The sequence below is a fragment of the Giraffa tippelskirchi genome, chromosome 9 (assembly GCF_054371585.1).
Source record: "Giraffa tippelskirchi isolate mGirTip1 chromosome 9, T2T-mGirTip1v1.2.pri, whole genome shotgun sequence".
Lineage (NCBI taxonomy): Eukaryota > Metazoa > Chordata > Mammalia > Artiodactyla > Giraffidae > Giraffa > Giraffa tippelskirchi.
In genome coordinates this window covers 44,520,502-44,541,932 of record NC_137283.1, presented here as the reverse complement: position 1 = coordinate 44,541,932, position 21,431 = coordinate 44,520,502, and the positions used below count along the sequence as shown (strand labels likewise).

General features: G+C 36.8%; 1 protein-coding gene and 1 pseudogene across 2 annotated transcripts in view; one reads left to right on the top strand and one right to left on the bottom strand.

The window, feature by feature from the left end:
• CACNA2D3 (calcium voltage-gated channel auxiliary subunit alpha2delta 3) overlaps positions 1-21,431 on the top strand; it is an 871,068-nt gene that overhangs the window by 536,306 nt on the left and 313,331 nt on the right. The window lies entirely within an intron of this gene.
• Positions 18,858-19,017, bottom strand: LOC145522148 (U2 spliceosomal RNA; annotated as a pseudogene).

Sequence of the window (21,431 nt, the reverse complement as noted above, 5' to 3'; positions counted from 1 at the left end):
CCATATGCCACAACTAAGAATTTGCATGTTACAACTAAAGATCCCACATGCTGCAGCTAAAATCGAACATCCTGTGTACTGCAACTAAGACCTGGCTCAGCCAAAAAAGTAATTAATTTAAAAAAAAAGAATAAAATATTTAGAAATTAATTTAACTAAGGAGATGAAAGGCTTGGAATATTTCTGTCTTCTCTGCTCCCTTTCAAATGCTAGACAAGAAATATTAAACTTGTTAAACAGAGCCTCTGTTTTAATGAAAGGAATAATAGGGAAAATTTTGATAGGAGGAGCTGCCTTGGAGAGAAGGCATAGTACAATCAGAGCAAGGGCTCTGGACAGTTTGGCTCAAATTCTGACTCTTGTACTCACTAGTTGGATGACCCTGGGCAAGATTCTAAAACTCTCAGTGCCTGTTTCTTCATCTGTAAAATAAAGATCATCATCATAATAAAACCTGCCTTTAGTAGTTTTTTAAAAAATTTTCTGTTGTAACAAAGTACCATTACTGCCAAATATATTGACTTAAAATACCTCAAATTTATTAATTTACAGTTTAAGTTCAAAAATCTGACATGGCCCTCACTGGGCCAAGTGTCAGCAGGGCTGTAATCATTTCTGGTGACTCTAAGTGATATTGTGTTTTCTTGTCTTTTCCAGTTTCTAAAGACTACTCCATTTCTTGGCTCACATCCCCGTTTCATCTGGAGAGCCAGCAATGGCCAAATCAGTTGCTTTCAGATCACAGTACTCATGACTCTTGCCACCCTCTTCCACTTTAAAGAACCTTGTCATTACATTGGCCCAAGGGGATAGGGGATAATACAAGATGGTATGTTTTCAAATCAGCCTATTAGCAATCTTAATTCTATCTGCAACTTTAAGTCCCCTTTGAGTTGGTGATGGATAGGGAAGCCTGGCGTGCTGCGATTCATGGGATTGCAAAGAGTCGGACATGAGTGAGCGATTGAACTGAACTGAACTGTCATGTAACAACATAATAAAAAATTCCAGAGATTAGAATGTAGATATGATGTGGGGATGGGCTGGCAGTGTTATTCTGCCTCCTTACACTATTCCATAGGAATGTTTTGATGATTAAATGAGATGACTCTTATAATGGCTTAGAACAGTGCCAGTTACATAAGCTAATGCTCAATATATGTCAGACATGACCCTGTTATGTCAGACTGTTTACTGAATTTGTTTTGCAGAGGGGCAGATTGCTGGAGGTTCTGTATTGAGGAAGAATCTGCTACTTGTTCACTGCTGGAAAGGATGATAAAAGGATGTATAAAAGAATAAGAGCCAATTCCTCCTTGAGTCCTGTGCTTTGCTTTCCAAAGCCAAAGCTCAAGGTCTGAAATCCCCTTGGAATTATGTGACTCTCTTCAGAAAGCATATGGTGTGTACACGACCAATTTTATGAGTCACAAGAATGAAATAAACTGGACAAGATCCAAATAGATAGTGTTATACTCACAGAAAAGTGAGAGCAGTAGAAAGCTGAGCTACCCTGCCTGGAATCACATTTTATTAGTTTGTGATGGAGCTGGAGTCCAGGGTGTAGTTAAGATAATGGACACTAGAGCTGGAGTTTTTTCTCTTCTATTCTCACTTGTTGGGAGATCTGAAGCCTTTGTTTCCCCATGTGACAGATGTGAAGAAAAGTAATGCCTACCTTAACAATGCCTACCTTAACATGGGATGAGAAAACACAGCTGTAATGCTTGCCACAGGGAGGGCCTGGCAGTAAATGCTAGATATGAATAGCTCTGGCATGTTTTATATGCACTAAGGACCTCATTGAAAATAATTGGAGTCCGGACGGCCATTCTCTTGATAATCTGGGACCAAACTAGCAGGATTCTGAGTGTTATCTTAAAAACCCTATTATCATGTAGTTAAATGTTAGAGTAAATGTTTATTCCATTAAATGTCCCTCCCCAGATTGCATGATATGTAATTAGGAGATGAAAATATTGTCTAGAGAATGAATGTAGCCATTGTTCAATTTTTATATGTGCATTGATGGTTTTTGAATCTTCCTTGTGGGCTGGAGGCTGGATTTATTGGTTGAGGAATATTATGACAATTGGGCTGAGAGACAGACAGCAGAGAGCCATGATTTCTTGGTTGGAAAGAGATATGTTGCAGGTTCTGAATGCAGCAAAGTAATCTCTTGTCTTGGGCTGTTTTCATCCTACAGTGGGAATAACTAAAGATAAACATGATAAAAGACGAGATGATATTTTAATGTCTCTAGGCCTAGATACAAGAGTGCTATTCTTTGCAGACAGCCTTTGTTCATCCATGTGAGATTAGCGGTGGCATTAATTTATTCAAGATTACAGTTCAGAGGGAAAGTCTTCAAAGCTGAAGCTCTTTCATTGATGGAGCATGTTGTACTAACTTCAAGATGAAGAAGTGGTATTGTGCTCAGTGGCTAAGGCATCTCTCTGAGGAGCTGTCTTTTAGAGAACAAGCCTTAGAATTCACCTTTCTCTGCTTCTTACCCACACTCAGGATTCCTTCATAGGCTTGGGGCACCCCAGGCTTCTTTAGATTTATAACGGTGAGAACAGTGGCCATGATTGAAAAGTAGAAATTGAACAGGTTGGCAGGTTTGACCTAGAGCTACTGTGATTTAGTCCCGTTTTTACAGGTGCCCAGATACGTTCACAATGTTTGGCAAAAATATTGTAACCATAACTTCTTTCCTCACTAGGCCAGTTTCTTACCTTTCAATCATTTGTGCTTATTGTCATGAGGATGATGGTAAGCATTGGGTTATCATAAAGACTGTTAACTTAGAAAAAAAAACCTCTTTAGTTTAAAATAATTTTGGACTCCCAAAAAATGCATAAATAGTGTTGAGTATTCCCATGTACATTTTTCCAACTTCCTCTAGTGATGTAATCTTACATAGGCATATGACTGTGACTCAGATCATGAGCTCCTTATTGCACAATTCAACCTTAAATTTAAGAAAGTAGGGAAAACTACTAGGCCATTCAGGTGACAAAAAGATTCACAGGATTAGATCTGGTAGACAGAGAGCCTGAAGAACTACTGACAGAGGTTCATAACATTGTACAGGAGGCAGGGACCAAAACCATCCCTAAGAAGAACAAACGCAAGAAGGCAAAGTGGTTGACTGAGAAGGTTTTACAAATAGCTGAGGAAAGATGAGATGTGAAAGGCAGGGGAAAAGGGAAAGACATACCCAACTGAATGCAGAATTCTAGAGAATAGCAAAGAGAGATGAGAAGGCTTTCTTAAACAATCAATGCAAAGAAATAAGGAAAATAATACTATAGGAAAAACTAGAGATCTCTTCAAGAAAACTGGAGAGATCAAGGGAACATTTCACACAAGGATTGGTACAATAAACAACAGAAAGAGCAAGGACCTAACAGAAGCAGAAGAGACTAAGAAGAGGTAGCAAGAATACACTGAAGAACTATGCAAAAAGTGTCTTACTGACCTGGATAACCTTAACAGTGTGATAACTCACCTAGAGCCAGACATCCTGGATTGTGAAGTCAAGTGGGCCTTAGGAAGCATCACTACGAACAAAGCTAGTGCTGGTGGTGAAAATCCAGCTGAGCTATTTCGGATCCTAAAAGATGATGCTGTGAAAGTACTACACTCAATATGCCAGCAAATTTGGAAAACTCAGCAGTGACCACAGGACTGGAAAACATCAGTTTTCATTCCAGTCCCAAAGAAGTACAATGCCAAAGAATGTTTAAACTATCATACCGTTGCACTCATTTTGCATGCTAGTGAGGTAATACTCAAAATCCTCCAAGCTAGGCTTCAACAGTACGTGAAATGAGAGCTTCCAGATGTACAAGCTGGGTTTAGAAGAGGCAGAGGAACCAGGGATCAAATTGCCAACATCCATCGGGTCATAAGAAAGCAAGGGAATTCCAGAAAAACATCTACTTCTGTTTCATTGACTATGCTAAATTCTTTGACTGTGTGAATCACAACAAACTGTGGAAAAATCTTCAAGAGATTATGAGAATAACCAGACCATCTTACATGTCTCCTGAGAAACCTGTATGTGAGTCAAGAAGCAACAGTTAGGAGCAGACATAGAACAACTGACTGGTTCAAAATGGGGAAAGCAGTACAACAAGGCTGTATATTGTCATCCTGTTTATGTAACTCCTGTGCAGACTACATCATGCAAAACGCCAGGCTGAGTAAATCACAAGCTGGAATCAAGATTGCCAGGAGAAATAACAACTACCTCTGATGTGGTGACTATACCACTCTACTGGCAGAAAGTGAAGAGGAACTAAAGAGCCTCTTGCCAAGGGTAAAAGAAGAGAGTGGAAAAGCTGACTTACAGCTCAGCATTCAAAAACCTGAGTTCATGACATCCTGTCCCATCACTTCATGGCAAATAGAAGGGGAAAAAGTGAAGACAATGTCAGATTTTATTTTCTTTGTCTCCTAAATCACTGCAGATGCTGACTACAGCCATGAAATTAAAAGATTCTTGTTCTTTGAAAGAAAAGCTATGTCAAACCTAGACAAATGTATTAAAAAAGCAGAGACATTACTTTGCTGACAAAGGTTCATAAAGTCAAAGCTGTGGTTTTTCTGCTAGTCATGTACAGATGTGAGAGTTGGACCATAAAGAAGGCTTGAGTGCTGAAGAATTGATGGCTTTCAAATTGTGGTGCAGGAGAGGACTCTTGAAAGTCCCTTAGACTGCAAGGAAATCCAACCAGTCAATTCTAAAAGGAATCAACCCTGAATATTCATTGAAGGGATTGATGCTGAAGCTCCAAAACTTTGGCCTCCTAATACAAAGAGCGAACTCACTGGAAAAGACTTTGATGCTGGGAAAGACTTAAAGCAAATGGAGAAGAGGGCAGCAGAGAATGAGATGGTTAGATAACATCACTAACTGAATGGACATGAATTTGAGCAAACTCCAAGCGGTAGTGAAAGACACAGGAGCTGGGCATGCTGCAGTCCATGGGGTCTCAGAGATTTGGACACTGCTTAGCGACTGAACAGGAACAACAAAAGTCAACTAACTTTTTTAAGACCTTATCTATGGAATGTTTCAAAGTATCTATGATAAGGTACAAAAAATTGTGTTCAGTTCTGTGACTTTTTTTTTACCAAGTGACCCCTATGTGAATGCTGTCAAGTCCAAGTAGAACCCACCAGCACCTTGCCAGCTTCCCTTGTCATGCCTTTGTCCAGTCACTGTGTCACCCCAATATAATTGCTTTTCTGATTTCCATCACCATGGATTAGTTTTACTAATTATTAAACTTTATATTAATGGAATCATCTGGTATATGCTCTTTTATGTTTGGCTTCTTTTGATCAAGGTTATGTCTGATATTCATCCAGGTTGCTGTGTGTGCCAATAAATACTTTGTTCTTATCATTGATGTGTTGTACTCTGTGTATGGCTGTATCATAGATTATTTTCTCTTTGAGGTGTTACAAATTATGTAGCTATAGAAATTATTCCACATGTCTTTTATGGCATACCTGTGTATGCCTTTTTGTTGAAGATATACCTAGGAGTAGAATTACTGCCTTATAAGGTATATGTATGTTAGGCATAGAATTGCTGCCTTATAAGATATATGTATGTTAGGCATTAATAGATACTGCCAAGGAGCCTTTCAAAGTGTTTTCAGCAAGGGGATTTCTGGTTCCTCTCTGTCAACACTTGATATTCTCAATGTTTTTATGTTTATCCATTCTGATGTGTGTGTGTGTGTGATTTTAACTTGTATTTACATGATGACTAATATTGACGAGCTCATCATATGTTTATTGTCTATTTGGATATCCTCATGTGAAGAAGATTCCATGCCCATTTAAAAATTAGTCATTTTTTATTGATTGTTATAATAGTTCTTTATATATTATCTATACTCATCTTTTATTGGATGTATATACTGCAAATATCTTCTCCCACTCCATGTCTTCCTTTTTCTCTCTTCTGATGCTATGTTTTGATAATGTTTACTATATCAGTCTTTTCTTTTATGAATGATTGTTTTTAATGTACAATTTAAGACATTTTCCTGTGACAAAGATGGATGATATTCTCCATGTTCTCTTCTTGAACCCTTATTATTATGTTTCATTATTACACTTTGTTAAGGCTCATCTAGCATCTGATTAAGGTTTATTCTTTCCCCACATGTATAGTCAGTTGATCCAGCAACATTTATAAAATCATAGTTTTCCTCATTGTGTTGTAATAGCATTTTTTAAAAAGAAAGACATTTTGATTTTATGCTCTTGATCTGTTTGTCTAAACTTACATCAGTTCTACTCTGTTTTAATTACTTGAGCTTTATAAGTATTGTTATTTGATAATGTGAGTTTTCTAATATTATTTTGATTCTTCAAAATTGTCTTTTCTCTTGTTAGTTGTTTAGATTTCTATGAAGCTTTTGGAATCAATCTGTTGATTTGTAAAACTAATTTGCTTGAACTTTGATTGGACTTGAGTTGAGTGTAAAAATCAACCAAAAGAGAATTGCCACATCTTTAAATATTAAGTCTTCCAATCCATGAACTGGCTCCTTCCCGTCACTCAATTTTCTTTCCTTGATAGTTTTTAGTCTTTTTTGTTGAAAGTCGTACACATATCTTTTTAAAATTTACCAACAGGTATTTGAGGGATTTGCTGCAATTATAAATTGATAATCATTTAGAATATAGTCTTAAATTTTTGTTTGCTATTATATGAAAACAAAATAGTTTTTATATTGACCTTGTGTCCAATGACTTCACTAAGTTCACCTATTAATAAACTCTAATTGTTAATAATCTATATATCTTTTTTGATTTTCTGTGTGCAAAATCACTTTTGTTTGAATAATGACTTGTTTTATTTCTTCCCTTATAATCTGTATACCTTTTATTTCTTTTATTGCTGGGCTAGGACCACCAGTATAATTGAAGGATAAGGATTAGTTGATGTGGTTTTCTATGATCTTAGGATAAACACTTTTAGTGATTTTACCAGTAAGTATTATGTTGATGGTGATTTTTATACATATTCTTTTTAAGGTTAAGGAAGCGATATTCTGTTTGTAGCTTGGTAAGAACTTAGCTGAATGGGTGTTGAATTTTATCAAGTGCTTATTTTGCATCTGTTGAAGTGATCGTATTTTTTCTTCTTTAGTTTTTTTGATGCTGTGAATTACATTGTTCAGTTTTCAACTGTTAAACTAAACTTGCTTTCATTTTATAAAAACAACTTTGTCATAATATGCTAAGTGTTTACATTTCACTGAATTTGATTTGCTATGATTTTAGGATCTTTGAGTCTTTGTTCAGAAAAGATACTTCTTTTTTTTGTAATGCCTTTTTCCTTTTTTGTAATGCCTTTTTTAGCTTTATGATCAGAGTATGCTGGCCTCGAATTGAGTTGGGCAGTATTTTTTTCTTATTCTGTTCTCTGGAAGGATTTATCTAAGATTGTTATCTCTTCCTTAATTGTATGTAAAAATTCACCATTGAGGCCACAAGAAATTGTAGTTTAATTTGAAGATAGCTTTCTGTTGTTGTTGTTTTTATATATTCAGTGACTTTAATGTATGTGAGTCTTATTTATATTTTAAAATTTCTTTGTAGATCAGCTTTAGTAAGTTGTGCTTTTCAAAGGATGTGTCCATATCTCTCAGATTCTCTTATTTGTTAGCTTAAAATTGTTTATAAAGTCCCTTTATTTTAAAAATATATAATAGATCTACAGACCTTTCCAATTTCTATTCCTAATATGATGAACTGGTAATTTTCACTCATTTTTTTCTTAATCTATCTTGTTAAGGATTTAATTTTATTGAATTTTCAGGAAGTAATTTTTGGCATGGTGCATCTGTTTTCTGTGTCTTTGATTTCTATTATTTTATATTTCCTTCCTTTCACTTTCTTTGGGTTATATTTGACATTTTTATAGGTTGTTAAAGTGCAACCTTAGATCACTGATTTTTTAACTTTCCTACTTTTTTGTTAAATTTATCAATTTCCCTTCAGTTGCTTTAGTGATATCCTGCATGCTTTTAAATATCATATTTTAATTATTATTGAATGAAAATTATTTTCTAATTTTTTATTGTAACTCTTCTTTGTCTCAGGAAATATTTAAAGGATATTTAATCTTGAGGTAATTTGGATTCCAAATTTTCTAGTTAATATTTTATGATTTTTTAGTCTATTCCACTGAGATATTGAATAACTTCTCTATGATTTCCATTCTTTCAAGTTCATCTAGAGTTATTTTGTAGACAAGCATATGATGTGTTTTTGTCAATGATCCTTGAGCACTTGTAAACAAAATGCATTCTGCATTTGGTGGATACAGTGTTCTACATGTCAATTAGATCAAATTGGCTAATAGTAATTTTCAGATATTCTTGGTCTCTACTTCTTATTTCGTTTCCTTATTCTATCAGTTACAGGGAGTTGTGTCAAAATGCCCCACTGTGATGTTGTGTTTCTTTTTCTCCTTTTAATTTGGTCAATTTTTACTTTATATATTGTTAGGTCTTTCCTATTTTTGGTATACATATTTCAGGTTGGCATTTTTAACCTTTCTATTATTATATCTATTAAAGACAAATAGTATTATTTATAATTACAGTGTGCTTACAAGATTTGAAAGTAAAAAGATAGGGCAAAAGGTACTAAAATATAGTCAGTATTAAATGTAATTATTAATCTATTTGAGCTCACCTATCATGATGCTCTTTGTTCCACCTATTCTTTGTATTTTTTTCCTTTAGTTGATTAATGTGAAAAAAAAAAAAAGGCAAAAATGTTTCATTACCCAAATTTATTCTGTATTAGCTTGCTAGTAGTAAATTATTGTATTATATATTGGAGTTATTACCCTAGAGATTAAAACACTTTTCCTTAATTTATTATAATCTACCTTAAATTATTACTTCTTTCCTGTTTCATATAACTCACATACCTTCAAACAGTTTAGCTCCATTTAACCTCTCATGTCCTTCATGTTATTTTAACCCCCAAACCATGATTATTGTAATGTTAATCAGATAATATTTACTTTGATTTACTCATACAGTTTTTCTTCTTCTGTTATTAATATAATTCCTTCCTGCATTATCATTCTTCCTATTGGGATAATTTTCCTTTTGCCTAGAGTATTTCTTTGAATTCTGCTAATAACAAATTTTCTGAAAGTGTTTTGATTTTATGGTCATTTTAAAGGATACTTTTGCTCAACATGAAATTCTAATTTGATGCTTAGGTTCTTTTAGCCCTTTAAAGATGTGTTCTGTTGTCTCTGCCTTTTATTTCTATTGAAAAGACAGTGTTCAGTTTAATTATTATTCCTTAGAGAGTAGTGTCTTTTTTTTCCTTTATCTGACTTAAAGATATTTATCTTTAGTTTTTACAGTTTTTATTATGATATGTCCTTAAGCATGTTTTTATTTTGGATTCATTCCGCTGCTGTGCACATATGTTCTTGAATCTATGGCTGATGTGTATCATCAGTTTTATAAAACGTTTGTCTTATTTTCTTTTCAAATATTGTCAGTGCCCCATTCCTTCTCTTAATTTATTTGACATTCCAATTACATCAGACCTTTTGTCCAGATCACATATCTATTTTTTACTTTCTTTATTTTTCATCATCTTCTTCTCTGTAGTTCAGTTTGGTTATTTTCTACTTATTTATTTTCCGGTCCTTTAATCTTCTCTTGTACAGTGTCTGTCTTCTATTAATCCCATATGTTGAATTCTTAATTTCAGTCACTGTTTTCAGTTCTAGGGATTCCATTTGATTCTTTTTAAAGCTTCATCTTTTCATTTATTTGATATTTAATATTTTTGTTGTTTAGTCACTAAGTTGTGTCTGACTCTTTATGACCCCATGGACTGTAGCCTGCCAGACTCCTCTGTCCATGGAATTTCCCAGGCAAGAATACTGGAATGGGTTGCCATTTCCTTCTCCAGGAGATCTTCCCAACCCAGGGATCAAACCCACATCTCTGGCATTACAGGTAGATTCTTTACCACTGAGCCACCTGGGAAGCCCAATGTTTATTATTAGTCATTGGTATTTTAGAGTCCATGCCTGATAACTATAATATCTAGATTACCTGTAAGTCTATTTTTCCCTCCATTTTTAGTTATTTGATTCTGTTTCTTGACTTGCCTAGCAATTTTTGATTGTTTGCCTGATAGTGTATATGAAAAATTTTTGAGGCTTTGAAGACTCTTCCTTTTGAGAGGAATACATTCTTTGGCAGGCAGATAGAATGCAGGCTGATTACTTTGAACCAATTACAACTTGTTTATTTATGATTTGTCTTTACTTTGGAAGAATAGCTTTTTCAGAGGTTTCACCTGCAAGTCTGTGCTTTCTACCTGCTGCTGAACCCTTAACTTCAATTTTTTATTTCCTAGCATTTTGCAACTTCAAAATTCTCTACTTAATGTTTCAATCTCTTTGCAGCTGCTTTTTGCTTAGTTTCGTGGAGTCTTATCTAACGCATGCACAGTTTAGGAATTAGCAAATGCTTTGTTATGCTCAATCATTCCATAGTGTCATACTCTTTGCAACCCCATGGACTGTAGCCCACAAAGCTCCTCTGTCCATGGGATTTCCAGACCAAGAATGTTATAGTGAGTTGCCATTTCCTGCTCCAGCAAATGCTTTAATTCAGGAGAAATTTCCTTCTGAATATGTAGTTACTTCTCTAGGGTCTCCTTTTCTTTGGGATTTTTTTCCCTTGTGTTATGACTTTCTCTGTAGTGTTAACCACTCAGTCATGTACAACTTTTTGTGACCCCATGGCTGTAGCCCTCCAGACTCCTTGTGTCCATAGAATTCTCCAGGCAAGAATCCTGAAGTGGGTAGCCATTCTCCTCTCCAGGAAATCTTCCCAACCTAGGGATTGAACCTGGGTTTTCTGCATTGCAGGCAGATTCTTTACCATCTGAGCCACTGTTGCTACTGCTGCTAAATCGCTTCAGTTGTGTCCAACTCTGTGCAACCCCATAGACGGCAGCCCACCAGGCTCCCCCGTCCATGGGATTCTCCAGGCAAGAACACTGAAGTGGGTTGCCATTTCCTTCTCCAATGCATGAAAGTGAAAAGTGAAAGTGAAGTCGCTCAGTCATGTCTGACTGTTAGCATCCCCACGGACTGCAGCCTACCAGGCTCCCGCGCAGCCTACCAGGCTCCTCTGTCCATGGGATTTTCCAGGCAAGAGTTCTGTAGTGGGTTGCCATTGCCTTCTCCATCTGAGCCACTAGGGAAGCCCAAGAATATTGGAACGGGTAGCTTATCCCTTCTCCAGGGGATCTTCCTGACTCAGGAATTGAACTGTTGTCTCCTGCATTACAGGCAGAGTCTTTACCACTGAGCTGCCAGGACAGCTCAAAGTGTTAGTCACTTAGTCGTATCCAACTCTTTGTGACTCCATGGACTGTAGTCTGCCAGGTTCCTCTCTCCATGGGATTCTCCTGGCAAGAATACTGGAGTGAGTTGTCATGCCCTCCTTCAGGGTATATTCCAGACCCAGTGATCAAACCTGGGTCTCCTGCATTACAGGCACATTCTTTACCACCTGAGACACCAGGGAAGCTCGAAATGAGAGACTTCCCTGATCCAGAAATGAATCTGGGACACACTGGTGAAAGCGCTGAATCCTAGCCACTAGACCTGAACCCAGTTTTGCTTGGTGAGTGCCCCTACTCTGGGTTTCTCTTTTCTGTTTGGCTTACGTGCCCTGCTGCATGAATTGGGAAATACCATGATGAGAGAAATGGCAGTGAATATAGAACTTTGCTCCATGCAGTTCTCTTCACACTAGGATCTAGTAGTACATTCAAGTCCTAGTTTCCACAGTTTTTCTCTGATGTCTCCAAATAGCTGTTTGTAATTTATCTTATCTTAGTAGATGTTCTCAGGGTTAGGATTCATCTTACAGTAGCTAGTTTATCATAGCTAGGAATAGAATTTCCCCAGTTAACACTTTCTTTTTAATTTAAAAGTTGTAAAAGTTCTTTCATTCATGAAGCTGTACTCAATCTGCTATTGGTATTTGATTATGTACAGAGTTACAAAGTAGTGGTGAGCATATAGATGCAGCTTTCTCGATGAAATGCTCAGCACAGAAACACCTGGTCCTTCAATTCATATTTTATTGGCAGGAATATTGCCTTTATCTCAGTGCGGTCCTGAATTACTTCTTCCTAAAATATGAAGTTCTATGAATGCTAATCTGAAAGGTGCTCTGCTGCTGCTGCTGCTAAGTCACTTTAGTCGTGTCCGACTCTGTGCGACCCCATAGACGGCAGCCCACCAGGCTCCCCCATCCCTGGGATTCTCCAGGCAAGAATACTGGAGTGGGTTGCCATTTCCTTCTCCAGTGCATGAAAGGGAAAAGGGAAAGTGAAGTCGCTCAGTCATGTCCGACTCTTAGCGACCCCATGGACTGCAGCCTACCAGGCTCCTCCATCCATGGGATTTTCCAGGCAAGAGTACTGGAGTGGGGTGCCATTGCCTTCTCCGAAAGGTGCTCTATGTCTTTAAAATTAATAGAAGCTTCATAGAAGCTTTATTTTTTTAAACTGTGTGTAGGCAGCTTAGGAAAGCATTAAAAGCCCCAGTTTTCACTTGAAAACAAATTTGCTTCATAGTCTTAGCATATTAAATGCATAGACCAGGACTTCCCTGATGGTCCAGTGGCTAAGACTCCCTACTGTCAATGTAGTGGGCCTGGGTTCGATCCCTGATCACGGAACTAGAACCCACATGCCACACCTCAGTTCGCATGCTGCAACTAAAGATTGGCACAACCAAATTAACAAAAAACAAATGTTAAAAAAAATATGTAGACCAGCATCTTTCACACTTACGCATTCAGGTTTGCTATTCTAGATGTTTAGAGTAAGTAATGAACAACATCCTTTGCGGGGATTGAAATTTGAAATTTCCTGTGAAATCCACACTGGAAGCACCATCATGGAACACATTTGTAGAACACTGTGTTAGACTAGTTTCTGTGGACATCTGTTGACCTTATTTCTGCTTCCAGTGGTTACTGACTATTTTCAAAGGCTAGCAGGAACGTGTAGATGTGAACAAGTATATAACAGCTATGGTTATTTTGGAGTGTTTTGTTTCCTCCCAGGAATGTATCAGATTGAAACAGTATATATAACTTAGCACAGTGAGTCTGACTCTTAGCTATGCATTGTCACACTTTTTAACGAGCATTGCTGCATTACTGAAATAAAGTTAATATAAGTTCTCTTTAAACACATCTTTTGGTTTGATTTTCTAAATTGAAACTGTCAAGAGATCAAATAACAGTGTCGTTATATCAAAAGATAGGGCACTATACTTTAAACACTATCAGTGCATTTGATCTACCATATAAAACTAAGTTGGCAATTATCCTAAAAGAGTCAAATCAGCAAAAAAATAAAGAATCTGAAGAGTCAAATTAGTGATTGCGTGTAAATCTGTCATGTGGTTTTATGTTGCTGTACATCTAAATGACTGCATATATAGACATACATACACCTGTGTATACATACTTTGTTTTCACATTCCTAGACTGGCTCTTAGATAATTAGGAAAGATATACCTTTTTGCAAGTCATACTGGTTTTTGAAGTGGGCACATAGAATTTCTGACATTAATACTATCCATTGTTCTCTTCTTGTTATCAGTGTGGATAAATGACACTTGATTTTGTCTTTCTAATTTGGCAAGTTTGCCTGACCCTATATATCAGATATATTTATTAAGACTCTACGTAACCCCCAAAGTTATTGAAGACTGCTTTTGTCTTTGTGCTGTAAGTTGTCAAAGGCAAGATAGAAATGTAAATATGCTTTTTTATGTCACAGTCATGACTTCCTCATCTCTTTCTTCAGGGTCACACTGTGTGTGCTGACTTTGCATTTCATCTAGAATTTGTCCAGGGCTCAGAGTGGCCCTAGAAGAATCAGAAGTGTCATGCTGAGAGTAACAGTGAAGGATTTTAGAAAAGCCTGTCTTTTGATGGGGAGTGTGACTTGTGTCCTAGGGAAATAACTGCAAAACCCACATCTCCAAATTTTTTGGTGCAAGATCCAGAACTCTGTGACTGTAAAAACGGCCAAGTTCTCAAATTATAGATGAGGCAGAACTATAAAGGCAGGTGATGTCTTCTGTGGAGACACTCATGTATATAGGCAAACATTTTGGTATAAGCAGAAGTGTATGTGGCAATGGCACAGATCAAAACATTGCTGTGTAATTGCAGCTGACTTTGCACTCGGTCCCTTCAGTGTCAAGGCTCTTTCTTTTTCCTTCTGAAAGCAGTATTTTCTGTCTTATCTCCACTTACGTCTATATTTCCTTAATCATCTTCAAATGTTTTTCAGTTGATGTTCAAATGTCCCCATTCTGTTTTTCCAATCTCATTTGTTGCCATTTTCTCTTACATAGAGTGGAAGTATTATGTTTAGGCTATGTGTTTAAGGGTGAAAAGTGTTTATAGAATCTTCATCTGTTTCCTCTGAGCCTGATCTATTTTACATGACTTGGACAATGCAGAGTGCATAGGTTGAATGTTCAGGACAGTAAACAGAACGTGTTTTTGTCATTAGCCAGAGAACCCAGGCTATAGCTTATAATTCTTTTTTAAAAAATACACTTACAAAGGCAGTTCAGTTCAGTCACTCAGTTGTGTCTGACTCTTTGCAATCCCATGAACCGCAGCACGCCAGGCCTCCCTGTCCATCACCAACTCCCTGAGTCCACCCAAACCCATTTCCATCAAGTTGATGATGCCATCCAGCCATCTCATCTTCTGTCGTCCCCCTCTTCTCCTGCCGTCAATCTTTCCCAGCATCAGGGTCTTTTCCAATGAGTCAGCTCTTCGCATCAGGTGGCCAAAGTATAGGAGTTTCAGCTTCAGCATCAGTCCTTCCAGTGAACACCCAGGGCTGATCTCCTTTAGGATGGACTGGTTGAATCTCCTTGCAGTCCAAGGGACTCTCAAGAGTCTTCTCCAACACCACAGTTCAAAAGCATCAATTCTTCGGCGCTTAGCTTTCTTTATAGTCCAACTCTCACATCCATACATGACCACTGGAAAAACCATAGCCTTGACTAGATGGACCTTTGCTGGCAAAGTAATGTCTCTGCTTTTTAATATGCTATCTAGGTTGGTCATAGCTTTCCTTCCAAGGAGTAAGCATCTTTTAATTTCATGGCTGCAGTCACCATCTGCAGTGATTTTGGAGCCCCCAGAAATAAAGTCAGCCACTGTTTCCCCATCTATCTGCCATGAAGTGATGGGACCGGATGCCATGATCTTAGTTTTCTGAACGTTGAGCTTTAAGCCAACTTTTTCAACTTTTTACAAAGGCAGGTGATATCTAAATCCAACCAGAGAATGTGGTCATAACTGATACATTTTTTTGTGGGGTGTTTCATTGGATTGAATGCTGTGTATGGTTGAAACATGGATCTGGATAGGGGTTCAGTCTTTGAACACTGTGTTAACAGCTTTGATCTGGACTAGGTCATTGATAATATCAACGATCAGGGGTTTTGGATACATTTGAATAAAATCTCTTAGTGTTTGGAATTTTGAGACAGTGATAGGTGGTCATATTAATTTCATGTTAATAAGTGATGAATATATACACAGGTCACTTCCCCTCATGCTTTGTGCTTATTTTTTATTGCTCTCCCATGATGTCACATTTTTTTCTAAATTGGTTATTCAGGGGCCTACTTAAAACTGCCCAAATGACTGAGTACTTCAGTTTGAAATACTTTTCATAGCAGCAGTTGGGGCATCATTTCCTATGACCTCCATGTCTTGGTCATCCAAGCTTTGTTTGACCCTTTAAATAATAAAGAGGTCAGAGCATAGAAGAGAGAATCATACTGAAGATTTATGAAATGTCAAAGTTTAACAAATGTATGATCTGTTTAATTTCAATAAGAATAAAAGCTTGAACTGACTTGTATGAAAACATCAAGGGAAGTAAAACTTAGAACTTCCAAAAGTGGGGACTCACTGGTTCTCCCACTGTAATGCTTAGGGATTCATCCTGGTGGAAAAATGTCATCTGGGAAAAACTTCCTGTTTCTGTCGTACTGTGTGCACACTTGCATCTTGAGGGTCCTGGTCCAATAAAAGAGTTATTCCATGTGCTGAACTGTTTAGCTGTCTTGGGACATTTGTTCTCTGTTCATGGGTTTAGTAATTTTAATGCAAATAGGCACCCCAGCAGCTGTGTCCCCTTAAGCATATTTTATTTAGCAGCTGAGTTATCCACGTCACTTGGCAGCTATAGATTTTCAATTTTTCCTTGTGCCAAGAGGGCAGCTGGAATAATTTGAGTACTCATTAATTTGGGAGAAATATGAGCTGTGTACTGCAGACAACATGAGTCTTCTGTATGGTGTTGTACCAGGATAAGCAGATCAGAGTAGAAGCAATTTGCCCTATCCCAAAGGGGCCCTAGGATTTTAATAAGCTGGTTATGAAAATTCTAATTCTTTGCAATTTGAAGTATCTAATTAGAGTCCATAATTTCTCTCTTATAACGAGAGTGGATGAAGGTTAACGTTAGGCCTCCCGGGTCCTTTCACATTCATTTACAGAGAGAAATCAGGTAACAGTTGTAGCTAATTAGAATAGGGAATTAAATATTTAGTCCATCTTGATTAACTTGGAGAACACATGCATGTTTTTGGGGTATGGAAAATGATAAAGAGAAGTGAAATTTAATTTTTAATCAAAGATAAACTTAAAGGCAGTATGATAATTTTAACACTGATGATCCTAACCCGACAGCCAGAGTGGCAATTGCCTCTGGCCGTCTGAACTGTCAAGATAAAGGAAGATGATGTCGATTTAATTTCATCACTCAACATGGTTCTCAAGTTCAAACAACTGGGATTTATGCCATCTGCGTAAAGTATGAAGAATTCCATGATTTCTATCATATCAGTGACATAACAAAACCACCTTTTGGATGTTTCAGAATTTGGATTCAGGATTTTGAGTTTGAATGAGTGTGTGTTTGGTAACCATCCTAAGGAGATATATCATTCATAGGCATTTCTTTTAAGAAAGAATTCTTGTCTGATAAAATCGCTCCCTGAGAGGAAATCTATGAGGCAGGACCCCTGTGGAAATGGGACTGCACTGTGTGGAATAAAGTCTGACTTTGCCATAAACTGATATTGAAACTCCTACATGCTGAAGACAATAAGTCATTCTTCTCTTGTCATAACCTGATCCAAATTATCTTCCTAAAGTTAGATTCAATTAAGTCAGGACGTGCATATCTAAGAGAAATCCCTCAGATCCAATCCCATGATTGATCTTTTCTCCAGGGCCTGACACAAGGACAAAGCATCTTCAGAGTGCAATCCGTTCATAGGCTAGCTCCCAGGACTCCTGTAACTTACCCAGAAGCAGGCTGTTAGGATGCCAGAATACTGTGAAAGGGTGACTGTGAGGGGAAATGATGAGAAGTCTTCGAAAAATAGAAAGATTCCAAAGAGTAACTCTATGGCAGCATTTCTCTAACTTTTCTAGGGAGGTGATTTATCATGGCCGGTGAATCCCATCACAACTGCGGTTATTTCATCTGGGTGATGCTTGAAACATCTTTGCAGATTTGTGTAAAATAAATGGCAGCTCTCAAAGACCATCTTATTTTGCTACGTTGGCTTCCAGTTGCCAGTTATTATAAAATGGTTTCTGACGGCAATAATCCTTTGAAAATCGCCTGTTATTGGGGATAATAGCTGGTTGTCAGAGCATTAACCACTCTTGACTTCTCTTTGGGCTATTACATAACAAAAAAATGAACTGGTGGTGAGTCTGCCAGGTGTATTAAATTATATCATGCATTATAGAAGTTTTGTGATGGGGATTAGCATCCAGAAAAGACCATCAGACATTGCCAAACTCATTATCTGCTGAGGCAGGAGTCTGGCCTCAGGCCTGGGCATGCAAGGCTTGGGTTGTAACTATTATAAGCCACTGGGTCCAGTCCTTCTCTGCCCTAGTATGGAGATGGACAAATAGCCCACCAGCATTTCTTCTCTGTTTTCCACGTCTAAAGAAAATCGAAGTATACTGCTTTAACCATGGTCAGCTTCAAAGCTGTATTGACTTATTTATTCATTTGTCTGATTTCTTAGTGGCAGGTCTACCTATTGGGCAGTCTTCAGTAGTCATAGAATTTGGTGGACCCTCCCAACACCTCTTGGGATACTAGGTTTTTTTCTCTAGTTCCCTTAGAACAAGAAATGTAGATGATGGGCATGATGTCTGGGAGGCTCTGCTATAGTGACTCAGGCACTTACAGTTTCCAAAAGGGAGAACCATAAAATGAAATGATGGTTGAATATCCATGGAAATAAGCTTTCAGCTGCAAATATTCACATGAATCAGGGCTTGCCTGTTCTCAACAGCTCTGGATGATCCTTCAAGTAGCCATTGGCCCAGACTGTTCTGATGACCTGTGGAATGGTGCTGCTTCCAATATTCAGTGGAACATACTTATGAGACCTATTTAATAGCATTTCATCTCTAACATGTAAGCCCTCAACTGTGCATTTTCCTACCTGAGTGTCATCTGTATCAAGTCAGGTCTTGTGTCAACATTGAACCTCTAGTGTCTCACATAAAGCCTGATGTATAGTATATGCTGTGTAAATATCTGCTGAATGAAAATGAATGGAAATTTCTGATTATCTTTTACTGAAAAATATTTTCTTTTTAACAAAAGTATTATATATTTACTGTAGAAAATTTGTAAAAAAAAAAAAAGCAGTTAATAGGAAAGAAGTATCACTGGCATTAGATACATTTTGCATGTATCTTTCCATTACTTTTTCCTATGTATGCATACTTTTAGTTTTTTATAGATTGAATAAGACTGTCCATGGCATTTTGATAAGAACAGATACTACACTGGATCTTAGCCTTAAAGCCGAGAAGCTGTGTCCATGGCATTTTGGAACCTATTTTGTCTGTTTAGTGATATCTTTTCAAGTCATTAAGTGATCCACTTTACCATTATTTGTAATGGCTTCATTAAAGTCACTGAATGAACATACTACAATCCCCTTCTGGGGGCACGTTTAGATTATAATTTTTCTCTGGTATGAACAGTGTTTTCCAATAATATGTTCTCTAATGAACATATGTCCTTTATGGAAAATCTTTGCTTCACTCTCTGATGGTGTCCTTGGCAACATGGAGAGACAGACAAAGATGATATCCAATATATTAAGGCTTCTGAAAAGACAAATTAATTTGGTGGGTAGAAAGGAAGGCAAATCATGCTTTCACAGAATATAAGGCATCTGAATTTTTTCTAAAGTAGAAAGGACAACATCATCTTACTGAAATCATCGGCGGTGTTTAGATGCCATGGAATTTGGATTGTTACATTGGTTCTATTTGAACATTTTAGCAAAATAAAAATAAAAAAAAAATTCAACTTGGTGGTAAAAAAATAATTCCTAGAAGTGATTTCCAAGAAATGGAATTGCCATGTCAAAGGTCATGTGCATTTCACATATTTGAAACATATGGCCAAGTTATTTTCAGGAAGCTATAACAATTTATATTCCCACCAGTAGAAAGACTATTTCCTAATATTTTTATTGTCATTAACAAATCATTTCCAATTTAATAGCAAAGAAACCCCAAAATAACACCTCAAAACTCTTATTTTTATTTTAATTTATATTTGTATTTATGCATAAAAGTAGGGTTGGACATTTTGATCTGTTTTTTGTTTTGTTGCCATGAGTATTTTGTCTTCTGTGATCTGGCAGTTCATGTCCTTTGCTAGTGTTCTCATATCATAGTGTTGCAATTAAGAAAATGAGCTTTGGAGTCCCACAAACCTTAAAAGGGTCCAATAGCTTTCACTTAGCTGCTATGTGACCTGGAACAGATTCCGACCCTTTCTAGGCCTCAGTTTGCTTATCTGTTAAATGAGAATAATGATAGTGCCCTCCCATTGCAATCCTGCTATGTATGGTATCTGGCAAAGGGCCAGTGCTCAGCATCTTCAAGTTTTAGTTCATCAGTACTCATTTAATCCCTCTATTTCTCTTGGCATGTTTCTACTCTATATGCCATGATGGATTATCCCCATTTAACCTGTGTTTATATTTTTTAATTGCCTGCAGTAACCACATTAATTCATTTATCTGACAAATATTTAGGGGTATCTGCTATGGGTCAGGTGCTAGATTAGAAGATCAGCAATAGTGAACAAAACACATTGTTATTTTCATCGTGAAACTTATACTCCTGTGTACGTGTGTAAGGAACAGAACATAGCTAAATAACAGAAAAATAAAATAACTGTAATTGTACCAAATACTACGCAGAAAATCAATAGGGGCTGAGATATAATAAAAGGGAGACTTATTTTAGATAAGAGGGAGAGGGAGAGACTTTCAGAGGTATAAAGTTTTATGGTAAGACATCTATTAGAATTGTTATTATCAGAAAGATAAGAGATAACAAGTGTTGGCAGAGGTAGAGGTATGGATAGAAGGAACTCTGGTGCATTGTTGGTTGGAATGTAAATTAGCACAGTTACAATGGAAAACAACACGGAGGTTCTTCAAAAAATCAAAAGTACACTACCATGTAATTCAGTAATCTGGCAATAGATACCCACTTCTGAAGGAAGGAATTTTTCTGAAGGAAATAAAATCATTATCTTGAAGAGACAGCTGCATGACCATGTTCATTGCAGCATCATTCACAATAGCCAAGACATAGTAACAACCCGTGTCCATCTATATGAATGGAAATATATGTGTATGTATATATGTATATTTACATGATATATATATATATATATATATATATATATATATATATATATTAATATATGTAACACAGTCATAAGAAAGGAAATCCTGCCATTTGTGACATGGATAGACCTGAGAGTATAATGATAAGGAAAATAATTTGGACAAGTACTACATGATCTTACTTATATCTGGAATCTGAAAAAAACAAAGCTTATATAAACATGATAGAATGGTGTTGCCAGGGGTTGTGGAGAGAGTAGTGTGGGGAATGGGGAAGAGCTTGTCAAAGACTGCAGGTTCTGCTTACAATATAAATGAGTTCTGGGAATCTCATTTAGAGCATGGTGACTATAGTTAATAGCTATGGTATCAAATACTTGAAAGTTACATAGAGTAAATCATAAATGTCTCACTAGGAAAAGAAAGTAGTAATTGTGTGAGGTGATGAATGTGTTAACTAACCTTATTGTGGATATCATTTTGCAATATATCCACATATCAAATCATCATATACAGGGCCATGCATTAATTATATCTCAAGAAATCAGGGGAAAATAATTTAATGCTTTTAAAA